The sequence below is a fragment of the Papaver somniferum genome, chromosome 3, assembly GCF_003573695.1.
Source record: "Papaver somniferum cultivar HN1 chromosome 3, ASM357369v1, whole genome shotgun sequence".
Lineage (NCBI taxonomy): Eukaryota > Viridiplantae > Streptophyta > Magnoliopsida > Ranunculales > Papaveraceae > Papaver > Papaver somniferum.
This window is the reverse complement of record NC_039360.1, coordinates 12366054-12379465: the sequence shown is the minus strand read 5'-3', so window position 1 is coordinate 12379465 and position 13412 is coordinate 12366054. Positions and strand designations below refer to the sequence as shown.

The window sequence follows — 13412 nt, the reverse complement described above, 5'->3', positions numbered from 1 at the left end:
GGTTTAACAATTGGCTTGAAAGGCTCCTAAAAGATAAAGCTCAATTACTGCAAATGATGTTAAGATTAAAGCGGAAGATAATCTTCTCATCAACTTTACCTCCCTAAATTTTTAATGTAATCTTCTCATTGTGTTTACTGCAAATGATGATAATTAGGGCTTCGAGATAAGATAACAGGCGGTGGAGTAATGGGATTAGGTGAGTAATTTTCACCTCAGGAGTTTGTTGTGCATGAAAAATTGAAAAAGAATTTTCTTAACCCTCGATTATTATTGGTAGGGGGTCAGGAGTTCTAAAATTCAAACTTTTGGCCTAACTTTCATCATGGAGCCAGCAATTCGTCCTCAAATTATATATAGAATAGGAACATAGAGATTAAATAAGGAAAAGAAAAATGGTCATTTTCTATTAATCAGCAAACATATAATACAATATATGATGATTGTAATACAATGTATGACTATATAGTATATTTCCTACCAAAGAGCAAATATCTGATTTACTCCACCTTTACTAAAATGATTTCGTTTCTATTATTATTATTATTATTATTATTATTATTATTATTATTTATTATAATCGGTCCTGTGCCTGCCTGTGGGGGACGTTTTGATTTCATATACAAGTAAAACACCACAATTAGTGCCCCCAGGCATAGTGCGAGAACCGCAACGAAAACTACGGTTTCGGTATTCCACGAATGGATGCTTACCTTGACGCCGTAAGCTTCCACAGAGAAATCCGTGTTTGAAGTGATGTTAGAGGAGCATGGTGGTGGTGGTGGTGTGAGGGATGTGTCAGGCAGTGCAGTGGTGACACTAACAATGGTGGATCCGATTTCCGCTACGCCAGCATCGACCATACTAGGTGAAATAAGAAAAAGGAGACCGGCTGTATATAGGAGTAATGGAAAGAGACGGACAACCTTCCATGGAGCACCGATGCTCTTTTTTCTACCTTCTGGGACTTCTTGGTATGCTACTCCGAGTGACCTTAAGCCTCTTTCTGCAAATTTATCAATCGCTGCATGGACTCTAGGCTCTATGTCCGGTTTATCGCTTGCAAGATGCAAACTCTGATCATCAAAAATAGTTGCTAGATTAACAACAGGAGCAGTTAATTAAGAATGTGCAAATAGCCAAAAACACATGCAGAAGCAAGTGTTAAAAGCTAACAATTTTGAGTAAAAGGTAAAAAATCACATTAAATAACTTAAATTCACTAAGCTAACAATTTCGTTGCTATGCTTGATAATATACGCAAGTTTGAATATACAACACTTTCAAAAATGTTAGCGATTCCAGATTCTACTTACTGGAAAGAGATCGGTTTTATATGCTGCCCAGAAGAAGATAACTGTCATTATTGCCATGTAAGTACCGAGAATTATTCCAGTGGCAAAGATCTCAGCCAGCTTCCAGCTGTCCGGTAGAGGAGAAGGTTTTACTCTATCTTTTGATATCGTCATTATGGTACCTGATACATGAATAAGTTAGAAAAGAAAACATCTATATAGCGGCCTCAACCAAATGAAAATATGCAATCTTGGAGAAGTGAACACGAACCATCATTAAGTACGGCAATAATAAGCACCATGAAAGGAGGAAAGTCGAACTCCCAAATAAGAGCTAGTAGCATGAAACCAAGCTATCACAATAAAATCAAGTGTGAGGTGGTGGATAAGAACCTTTTAACTTACTGATATTAACTACAGCCCCTCAAATTAAAAGAAATGCTCTGCATAGAAAGAACTAGTTACTTACCACAATACGAATGTAGAAACAGCGTAGATCTGTAGAAACACAAAACGATAAAAGTTTATAAACGTAGTAGAGCTGCTATTTGGCTTATAGAAGTGATTTCACCTGCGTCACCTAATATTAAGAACCAGATATTACCGTGTAGTTTTTCATTCTTTGGAAAATAGCTCGACTTGTCGACACGGCACTAATAATAACACTAAGACCAGGCTCAGTTAGTCCAATGTCAGAAGCACTACGAGCTGCATCAGTCGAATCCGCAACAGCAATACCAATGTTAGCCTTTTTAAGCGCAGGAGCATCATTCACTCCATCACCAGTCATTCCACATATGTGCTTCCTAGCTTGCAGGTGTTTTACGATCTCATATTTATGTTCTGAATCAACAGAAAAAATCCAATGAAAATGAACACCAAAAAGGAACAAGAAATATAAACCCAATTAAATAGTTGTAATAACAACAGTACCAGCAAAAACATCTGCTTTCTCAATCAGTTCATCAACCAGTAAAGCTGCAACAGATTCATCCTCGCTCTGACCTAGCAATGCAGATGAGGGGTACATGTTGGTTCCCATTCCCAGACGGCGGTCAATTTCTTTCCCAATGGCCAGTTGATCACCCAACAATAATTGAAAGAGAGACTGAATCTCTGCTCACTTTTATACATGGAAGCTAAAAGGGATCACGAAAAGGGGTGGCAAGAGAAAATACTTGGGCAACAGAAACCTACCTGTGATAATTTTGACACTAACCCCAAGTTCTAGGGCCCGCTTAATGGTCTCAGCGCTGTCGTGTCTAGGTGGATCAAAGAGTGGCAAGAGGCCGACAAACTTCCATGGAGCACCTCTGCTCTCTTTCCTGCCTTCTGGGACTTCTTGGTATGCTACTCCGAGTGACCTTAAGCCTCGTTCTGCAAATCTATCAATCGCTGCATGGACTCTACGCTCTATGTCCGGTTTATTATTTGCAAGATTCAAAATCTGATCATCAAAAATATTGGCCAGATTAACAACAAGAGCTGTTAAGAATTTGCAAATAACCAAAAAACACAAAATGTTCAAAAAGTGATACCTGCTCTGGTGCACCTTTGCTAACCCGAAGCATTTTACCTTCATTGTCAATGTATGTAAGCGCCGTTCGTTTGTCAATGGGGTTAAATGGGAGAAAGTGCACTTCTTGGATGCCAGAACGCGCCTTTTAGTGAATTAGATCAAATCAGAAACATTGCTAAACGAATACTCAAAGAGAAACTACATTTGGTCAAATTTATGAAGAACCACTGCAAACTCCAACATCAGCAAACATACCTCCTCTGGGTCAGCCAACATCCCAACAATAGCTGTGTCTATAGCATCTTGATTCTCAATTCGAGATGCTCGAGTAGCCATCAAGATAACCATATCTTCGTCTACTCCTTTGGTAAAACCTGGATATGTATGATCAAGCACAAGTAGTCAGATGAAGGACCCACTGCCTTCCTCAAGTAGAAATACATTTCACCGTGAAACCTATAGATATATGACCTCAATTAGATTCTTATCGACACTGAGCTTGTTCAAGGTCAGAGTTCCAGTCTTGTCACTGCAGAGCACGTCCATGCCAGCCATTTCCTCTATTGCTGTCATTCTCTTTGTTATGGCTCCCTGCAGAACAAAATTCACCTGGAGAGTGAGTCTCGAGTTAGAGAGAGTTTGGCATTCACTTAGAGAGTGAATGGCCTATATAGTTGTTTTGAGACAAGTTTTGGGTAAGGCTGAAGCACGAGAGGGTGAAGTTTGTTCACTGAACCACTGTGTCAACAGGTTACATCCAGGAGAAATTGCAGAAGTCAATTTGGGAGCGTATTACGAACCTGCTGAGCTAAACGACGGGAACCAATGGCCATTGTCACTGACAGCACTGTTGGCATGGCGATTGGAATTCCTCCGATTAGAAGAACCAGAAGATTGTCAATTCCTGGACGATAACCCCTACCTTGCACTGGGTACATAACAAGAACCTCTATTACCATCCCAGTGATAATTGTGCAGAAACAGAAGTTCCCAATTGCCTTCAAGACCTGAGAATTAAACAAGAAAAGGACGTATCAGCACAGTACCATCTGTCGAGGTAAGAGAAATGTACTGAGTTGCAAGAATATCCTAAAATTTCTGTACAATGACTCACTCACCTTTTGGAAGTGACCAAGTGATTTGTAGAATCTACAAGATGAGCAGCCTTTCCGAAGAAAGTATGAACACCAGTTGCAATTACAACAGCTTCAATTTCCCCCTGCTTGCAGGTAGAACCAGAATAAACACCATCACCCGGCCCTTTTGTAACAGCTAGGGACTCCCCAGTAAGTGCAGACTGCAATGACCAAGCAGTTACACTTCATAAACACATCAATCATGTTACATTCCACCAATTTAGAAACTAAAATCTCACTAAACCCACCTGGTCAATTTTCAACGGATCTCCGTCAAGTAGACGTGCATCTGCAGGAACTATATCCCCTAGTTTAATACTAATTACATCACCAGGAACAAGTATAGCTGCTTCCTCCTCATTCCACTTTCCGTCCCGGAGAACCTACATATGTTTCATTTCAGCAACGCAAATCCTTCCCATTTGACTCCAGATTTAAAAAAAAAAAGGAACCAGAAAATTATAAATTTTGAAAACAAAACAACTTGAACAAACCAGCAATATATATACTTCAATGTGATACCTTAGCTTTCGGTGCTAGCTGAGCCATGAGAGCAGCAGAGGCATTTCCTGCATTGTTCTCCTCTACGAAACTGATGGTCGAGTTAATCACTAGAAGAATGATAATTCCAACAAAGTCCTGCCAATCTGGAGGCTTTCCCTGCAAAATCAAATAACAACCATCCAAAGATGAGATTTAAAACAAAAAGAAAAAAAAATGGAAAAGCAAATGAAAAGTAATAACACTTACTCCTCCATAATTGCAGCAATTTCCATTACCCATGATAATGGATTCCACATAAACCCCAAGAACTTCAACAACTTGCTCTCCTGAAATTTTGAACCAAAAAAAGAAGGGTATTGAGAATTAACATCTTTTGCTCAGAAAAATCTGAAAAGAAAAGAAAGCTACCTTTTTTTCTTCAAGTTTGTTGCAACCAAAAATGGTTACTCTTTCTTGAGCCTCTTCAGACGTTAATCCTTGTCTGCCACATCTTAGATTTTCAAATACTTCTTCTATGGGTATGTTCTCCTGCATTTACAAAAGAAAAAACAGAGAAGAACCTTTTAAACGAAAAAACCCATAACAACAAACAACAACACATACCAAAATACCTCAAAAACAAAAAATAGTGAAAGATCGAAGAACATTTCAGGTCGAGATCCATAATCAGTACCAAGTCTACAGCTTCTTTCAATAGCGCCTCAAGGACTTCTTCATCTTTGACTCCCATCTCTCTATATGTACCCTTCTTCCTCTCTATTTCTCTGTTTCTAAACCCCTTTTTTGGTCTAAATAACTCTCTGTTTATCTTTCTTTCTATTGAGTCTCTATTTATTACAGAACCAAATAATAAGGGAAAGAGAAGAAAATGAGGAGAAAGAAACAAGGTTCAGGATCTAGCTATACACCACTACTCAGATGATATGAGGAGAGTGGACTGAAGAAGAAGAAGAAAACAGAGGTTTTAAAGAGAACATGCGGTGCTATATTTAGAAGAGGGAGAGATAGGACGAAAGATGAAAATATTTCCAAAGCGGGAAAAAACGGATTCCAGTTTGAGTTTTATATTTTAGTTTGGAATTTCATTTCACGTTCGGACACGTGTTGAAACGAAATTTCCTTGAACCAGCCTTAAATGTGAGCAGTGGGTAATTTAATTGAGTTTGATAAAAAGGGGAAAAAATGACGAATTTTCAAATTTTAATGTTTTATTTATTTTTCTTTCGGTTTTATTTTTTATTTTTATATTTTTCTTTCGGCTTTTAACTTAAGAGTGTCTTGAATTTTTTTCATGCTAAAGCCTATATGTCAAGTCATTCATTTTCTTTGCTAGTAAGAACATCAAATATATTTAGGCTTTGTTGTCAATTTATCTTATTTATTTCTTTAGTAAAATAAAATAAAATGCAATTTCTTTTTTATCTTATAATTTCTTTTTTAAAAGATTTCTCTTTCATTTGTGTTACTATTGATTCTATTTGAGCGGTCGTCAAGGAAATCAAAGGATACGGTCAAGCCTCAGTCAAACCATACTTGACGGATATTTTTTTTATATGCCCTAGATTAGTGGTTCTTAGACTATAAAATCAGTTGTTCGTTTATATTTTTAAGTTTAGTTTTTCCAATTCAATTTTACCTCTTAACTATAGTTACTCATCAAATAGGTTTGGAATATGGATAGTTTTGATGACCCGAATCTTAGATATAGGACTACTAGGAATTACTGGTTAATCCTGTTTACTAGAACCCGTTTAATGTGTAGTCCATCATTAGATATCTTTTAAGCGGTAGTCCGATTTTATGTTTTTGGACCAAAAGAATTAACTCCCATTCCAAACACGTGTGAGAGTTATGAAGCGTTTTTTCCTAAATGCCTAAAGTGCCAAGCTAAGTATTCGATGCCTAATCATGACATCTTATAGTATGTTCCAACTATTAGCATACAAATACGATTTCTAAAAACAAAAATGAAAAGGAATGAAATAAAAAAAAAAAAGAAAAAAAAACATGAAAATGTAAATCTGGCAAACAATTAATGACTTGCATGTTTATTTAAAATCTTTTGCATAATTTTAAATCATTAGATATGAATGGATCTTAGCCATAATGTTTTAAAAGAAGAAGCAAGTTTGCAAGTAAGAAATAGCTATTTCTAGTTAAAGACAGACTCATACAGATTTGGAAAACCTTATACATTAAAAAGTCACTACTAGTAGGTTAAATTTAGAAGGTACCAAAATGTACACATGATATGAGCTTAAACCAAATAAAACTGACCAGATAAAATGTACACATACTGATCTTCTTATATTAATTAATGAAAATTGACCAGATAAAATTGTCTTTATTCAAATTTATTAAAGAAAAATTGAACCAGTGTGGCGTGAACAAAGTAAGTCTATCTGAAACAGAGGGCAGATAACCACTTACAATTAATAGGGAACATCTCTTGTGATTCCAGATCAAGGCAAAGAGAGGAGAAACTCAACCATATCTGCCTCAATAGAGAGCCTGAAAAATTTGTTGAAAAAAAATCACATGTTATTAACAGATGTAAGAGATTACTTTGTAGGGAAAGTCACTTAAATCATGAATAAGTAGAACGAACTTTTCTAGTGTGGGCTTACGTTTCTCGACTTCTTCTTAAGCAGAAGGTTTCTGGTCTTCACATAATCAGTATATACTTCCTTTAGAGTTATGCTTAACAGTTTTTCGAGCTAACTTGATTTCTTGTCAATAAGATGTACCTTCTTCTTCTTTTGAATCATTGAATTACAAACACACACATCAAAATGAAAACACCTCTTAATCACCCCACCATGAAACTGAGAACCTAAATCAAAACCAACAAACTTTGCACAACACTAGTGTGAACACAAAGATCATTGTTATCGGCGTGTTCACAAATAATGCGCGCAGACTCACGACAATATAGTAAATAGGCTGCGTCTGAGGGGATGAATAGGTTATGTTGATTCCTTGACTCAGAGTCCTAAAACTCTTCCTCGTCTCATCAACTACAATCATTTTTCTTAACTCGCATAATAAGATAAATAATGGATGAAGTATAAAACGTACGAACATGATGTACCATAAGTATCAAATCGAAGATGCAAAATATAAATGCATGAATATAGATGAAACAATTAACTTATGTGATTCAGCACTCAGATCTCTGTCTGCGGGTTTGGGTTTTTTCATTATGTGTACGATGGTTACAGAAATAGTCGAATGACTTTGAGATCAACGTAGGCCTGCGTAACAGGAGGGGTTTCACTTACACTTTCTCTATCTCTCTCTGTCTCTCTTCTATTCTCCTCTAAGTGTTCTCCGATCCCCCTCTTCACTTGGGAGAGAGGGGTATTTATAGGGTGGTTACGTGGGGTCCACTTCTGAAGCACGTTATAACCTTATCCTCTTGTGTTTTGTGCCGCTTACGCAGAGGTATTCGTGTTCTCGGTTCTCTCTACGTGTTCCGTTTGAATATGCAGTGCTATCTGCGCTTCCTCCACAGGCTGACTGACACGTATGCTGTTTGAGGGTTTTTAATGCGGGTAGTTGAGATGTCTGTCCGCGGCAGACAGTTGTCCTCTGTCCCTGTCTTGTCTGCGTCAGTTAGACTATCCCCAGCCGTAGATCTTAGATCTTTATGGGGATAGGATAAAGTGACTCTTGGGTTATCCTCCAGTGCTTCGCAGTGTTCTAGTGTTTCTATCTCCTCGATCCTCTACCGTTGGATCTGGTGGGTGGCGACGCTATCTTGACAAGGCGCGTCTCTTGGATGTCCACGTGTGATATCATATCTTGATGCTCTCACCCGCATGTCCTCCACGTGTGTCTTTGTGGACACGTGGCGGAAGATGAAATGTATACCTACAATTTGCCCCTTTTCATCCTACTGGGCGGTTAGTCGATGTGGGAAGAAAAAACGTGTTACTCTCTTCATCTTCTCTTTATTATTTTCCTAGATTTTAGGACACGTTCCCCACTATTTGCAATAACTTCTTCTTGGGTAGTGGGGCGGTTTATTTCTCTTTATATATATATATATGAGAAGGAATGTGAAAATTCTCTAGTCATAAATTTCATTCCTTCTCTTTCCTCAGAACTTTTATTTTTTGTTCTCTGCTTTTGTTTCCTTGTTATTAATTGCTGCTGCTGCTACTGTTGTTTTTGTCTTTGTTGCTGATGTTGTTGTTCCTAGAAGCTTTCTGCTGTTGCTGTTGTTGTTCCTCGAAGTTTTTTGCTGCTGCTGTTGTTGTTCCTCGAAGCTTTCTGCTGCTGCTGTTGTTCTTCGAGGCTTTCTTCACGACCCTGATTTTTCATTTATAGGTAAGTGGTTCTATTGTGTTTGATTATATTTTGATGAAAAATATATTCGTTTTCTGTTGTTGCTATATGTGTTTGTGATGAAGAACATATATATAGATGTGTGTATGATTGCCCCTGTTCGTCATTACAAACAGTAATGATATCTTCCTTCGTGTATGTTTGCCCCTATTTGTTATTTCTCCTTTTTATTTAGGGTTTGTTCTTATTTTCCATCTGGTTCATGATTATGAAGAACTGGATGAAATTGGGTTTTTTGATTTTCGTTTTGTCTCCGCGGAAATCTGAAACTTGTTTGTGTATTTCGCAGACATGGCTGATCGTCCGCGGTTTTTTTATCAAACTCCACCGTCGAGTCCGCGTAGATCTCCTCTGCGTAGAGATCCTGATGTTTCTATGCCTGGTGGAGGTTCGTCTAAGTCTTCCCAAGGTGATGCCCGGGTTCATAGGGTTTCGTCTTCTTCTGGTCAGAGGTACTCATCTTCAAAGAAGGGCGAGTCGCAGAGAGGGAACACGCAGAAAGGGGACCGGCCAAAAGAGGCTCCTGGTTCCCGGTATGCTATTTCTCGCCCCTTTGTTAATCCGCGTGATGATCATAAGAAAACGCGGGATGTCCCTCCTCTTCGGTTAATGACACCTCCTTCCGCGTCTCATCAACATCCTCTACCTCCCCCTCCAGTGTCTCAACCCAAGGGGAGGTCTTCGAAAGAAGTGGTTTCCAAGACTGAGGCATCTAAGGTTCCTTCTAAGAGAAAAGCTTGTGATAAAAATCCTTCGAAGGATTCTGCGCCTGATCCCGCGGAGGAGGAAGATATTTCTCAGGAAATACGCAGCGTCGCTGTTGGGGAGAAGAAAGTGACCTTCAAACATATTGATCTGGAGGTTTTTAAGGAAAATCATGGTCTTCAGCTATTCGATGTTCTTTTTTACGCTGCTGATGATGATATTACTTATGAGATGATATCGACGTATAAGTTTGATGAATTTCATCTGCTGACCACGGTGGGGGCCTTTGAAGCGGGTCTTATGTTGCCTTTGTACAAGTCTGGGGATTCCTTTTATTATGATGGGCTGGCTGGTCGAGAGGGCTCTTCGAAGAACACTCACTGTCGCTCTATTTACCAACTTCATGGGAATTATCTTCGTGCACTGAGGGAGTGTTATCTTCGGAGCAAAGGAGAGACAATGATGATCCTTTATGTTCCCAAACCTTAAGAAAGGGAGTGGTATAGGCCTGAGAATTTTAACAAGTCTTTTGGTGACTATGTTAACAATAGGAATCGTAAACCGTGGAGTGTGAGTCTTCGTAATATTGCCGCTCCGCGTGGTGAAATCCGTCTTCTGAGTGAAGTAAGTGGTGCTAAGGTGATGTACGTCCCGGGTACAGAGAATTCTACTAACAAATTTGTGTTTCCTACTCGTGAGCGGATAAAGCATGATCATGATTATGAGTGGCACGCGACTGTTATTGAGGTTGTTGGTCCATGGGCTTGGGGGTGGGTTCCAGGTCCGCAAGGATGACGTCCTACCGAAGATAGCCAGATGCGTGAGGCTCCTCCTGCTCGTTATGGGAATTTCCGTCCTTGGCATTTGAATTTTGAGGGCATGAATTTCCAATATGCCCTCGATGTTGTTGATGGAGATGACGAAGAGAGTTCCGATGCTGATCTTCAGACGAAGAATACTGCGGTTGTCAAAGTAAGATTTCCATATGCCTTGTCCTTCTTTAGTTGAGGCAGTTTTAATTCTTTTCAAAGTCAGGGATTTTTATTTCTATATTCCTTGTCTTTTTAGGCGACAAAGAAGAGGATAAATCCCAAGCAGTCCACCAACGCAACAATCGAGGAGGCGGAGGTTCATGAAGAAGTTAACAGTCATGTGACTGAGCTTGGAGAGGATGAAGATATGTCTGATAGGGAGGAGCGTACTGATACATCCCCCCAGGTCATGATGATGAAGAATTTGTTGAAGGGAATACTACCGCTGGTGGCAGCGATATTGGTGGTGAAATTAATCCCGTAGGTGGCAATAGTGCTGGTGCCGAAGCTAATCCCGCGGGTGGCAACGATGCTGGTGATGATAACAGACCTTGGTGATCAGGATGTTGGTGGTGAAATTCCCGTTGCGTCCCATGAGTTTTCCTTTGGCTGGATTTACTCTTCGGGGAATAGTTTCGATATAAACTCTTCCCTGGGCCTGGCTTCTGAGTTCAACCTGCTTTCCCCAAACGATGATTGGGATGTGCTTGGTAACTCTAGCAAGGCGGATGAAAATGGAAATGGAGTCGTGAATGATAGTGATATTCCAAAGGGGAGCGGTGCTAGAGATCTTCCAGATTTGGATGCGGGAATAGCCCCGAACTCTTCGGGCGCTAAGTTCACAGACATTGGTGGGGCCTCGGTTGGGTCTTTTGGAGATGATTTTCCTCAGTCATTGATCCTTGAAGGTGATGATGCCATCTTAGCTTGGTTCAAAAAGAAGAATTTGATGTTCGTACCCAATCCATCTCCGGTGGTGGAGGGTGAGAAGAAATCTGATGCCTATACCCGTAAGATGATGCAATTGTCTCCCGAGGACCAGGTCGCAGAAGCATGGGATAAAATTCTTCGGGCCTTGGAGGATGCTCTAGTGATCGACGCTCCCTCGACTGTTGCTGACATGATGGCCTTGGCTGATGGGTATCAGTATGGATATCCCTAGCAGCGGATGTTAGAAGTGAGTTATCTTATCATTTCTCCTTGTATCAATATTTAGCAAATTTAGAGTCTGTGTGTTCTAATTTCTGATTCGCAGATGATGAGGAGTGAGCATTGCAACCACATGTTGTACCAGTTTTTTAAGGCCAAATCCCTCAAGTTGGCAGCTAATCTTCGTCTTCGGGAAGAGGAGCTTACCGCGCTGAGACTGTTATCTCTGATAGGGATAGGGAGATAGGTGAGTTGAAGAGTCTCCTCAAGGCTAAGGAGCAACAAGGCAAGGAGGAGGAGAATCTTCGCTTGGAACTTTCTATGGCTCGTAGTGAGTTGGAAGAGGCTAAGAAGAATTCATCGGATGTTACAGCTTCGATTATCTGTTTTCTCTTCCTTGTTGTTGTCCTTTATTGTAGTTAGTGTTCTGTCTGAGTATCCCTCCCCCACCCTATCTTCAGTGCGTGGAGTTCCCGAATTAGTATCGCTTCGGAATGAGCGACAACGTCAAAAATCTCACATCGCAGAGTTGGTAGAGAAGATAAAGAGCGAGGCTGATAAGTGGAATGCTCGTGCCGATGAACATAATGCTCTGGCAGAGCAGTGGCGGGGAAGACGAGTCCAAATGGTTGATATGCAGAACAAATATAACAATGATCGTTGTTTGTTTAATGGAGCGTTGTTGTGGACGCATGATAATCTTCATGAATCCCAAGAACAGGTCTCATCTTTAGAAGCTAGAATCAATCTCTTGGAAGAAGAATTGTGTCAAGCTCGTTCTTCTCAGTCTTCTGATGTTAGAGATTACATTCAGCGTCTTGCTAGGGAGAGAGATGACGCTAGGGCTGAGGCTGGCGCTCTTAGCAAAGCTTTAGCTGCGTCTAGGGTTGATGTGGTACGCCAAGCTGAGTCTGAGAGGAATCTTAAAGTAAATATGTATCGGCTCAACAAGGGTCTGGAGGAATTAAACAACGAAGTCAACTATCTTCGTCATTTGGATTCAATGAAACAGGTAGAATTAGATGCGAGTCAGTACGCTCTTTCAACCCTTCAAGCGAATTATAAGAAGTTGTCAGATGAGTATGACTTTTTTGATGAAGCCCGTGATGTTGTTGTTAACGAATATGAAATAGCTTCGGTAAGAGTCGAAGTATATGCTTATATTATCGAGTGTGATTCTGTAATTTCCTGGACCTAACCATCTGCATTTTTCTTTTCTTTGCAGAGCTCAAGGGACATATTCGCACTGCAAATGAAGATATTGCGAAGGCTCAATCTAAATTAGTGCATCAAGAAATCCAGATTAGTCATCACAAAGGTTTAGCTACAGCAAGGGACGAGGCTTCCCAAGCCGCTTCGAAGGAAGTGAGTCGCCTTTCCTCGTTGTTGTCGAAGGCTGAGATGATGAATATTGTTATTGCGTACAAGGCTCGCTGTCAACTAGTGGAAGAGACTAACAAGATTCTGGATAGCATCGAGTATGATCCTAAGACTGAGCATGGACTTATCAAGGACTATCCGCTCCGTGAGAAACCCCCGCCTCCTATGTCTGGTTCTTTAGGGCCTTCATCGGGTGGGAGCGTACCTTCGTCGCAGAAGGGGAAGACTGCTAAACCTGCAGGTGGGGTTGAACTATCCAAGTAGATTATTGTAGAAAGTTTATCTTCGTTGATTATAAGGCTTCGTGAGATTCTTTTTGTATTTTCTTGTTCCCACGTATCATTGCCAAGCATGTAATCAACTTTTAATGAATTGATCATCGTTTTAATTTTTATCTGTGTTGTCCGATTTCCTTTCAAGTATTGTTATGGATAATTTGGAATATAACTGAATGTAATCAAGGATAACGAAGTGTTTGAGTGCGAACCTGAAGATATGTGTATCTTCGTGAACGTCTTGAGACCTGTCACCCCGCTGGCTAATCTTGGGCCAGAGGATTCCC

The 13412-nt window shown here is 40.0% G+C and overlaps 1 pseudogene; it reads right to left on the bottom strand.

Annotated features, from left to right (window-relative positions):
* Window positions 1-486: 486 nt before the first annotated feature.
* Window positions 487-5279, bottom strand: LOC113355320 (annotated as a pseudogene).
* Between the last annotated feature and the right edge of the window lie 8133 nt (window positions 5280-13412).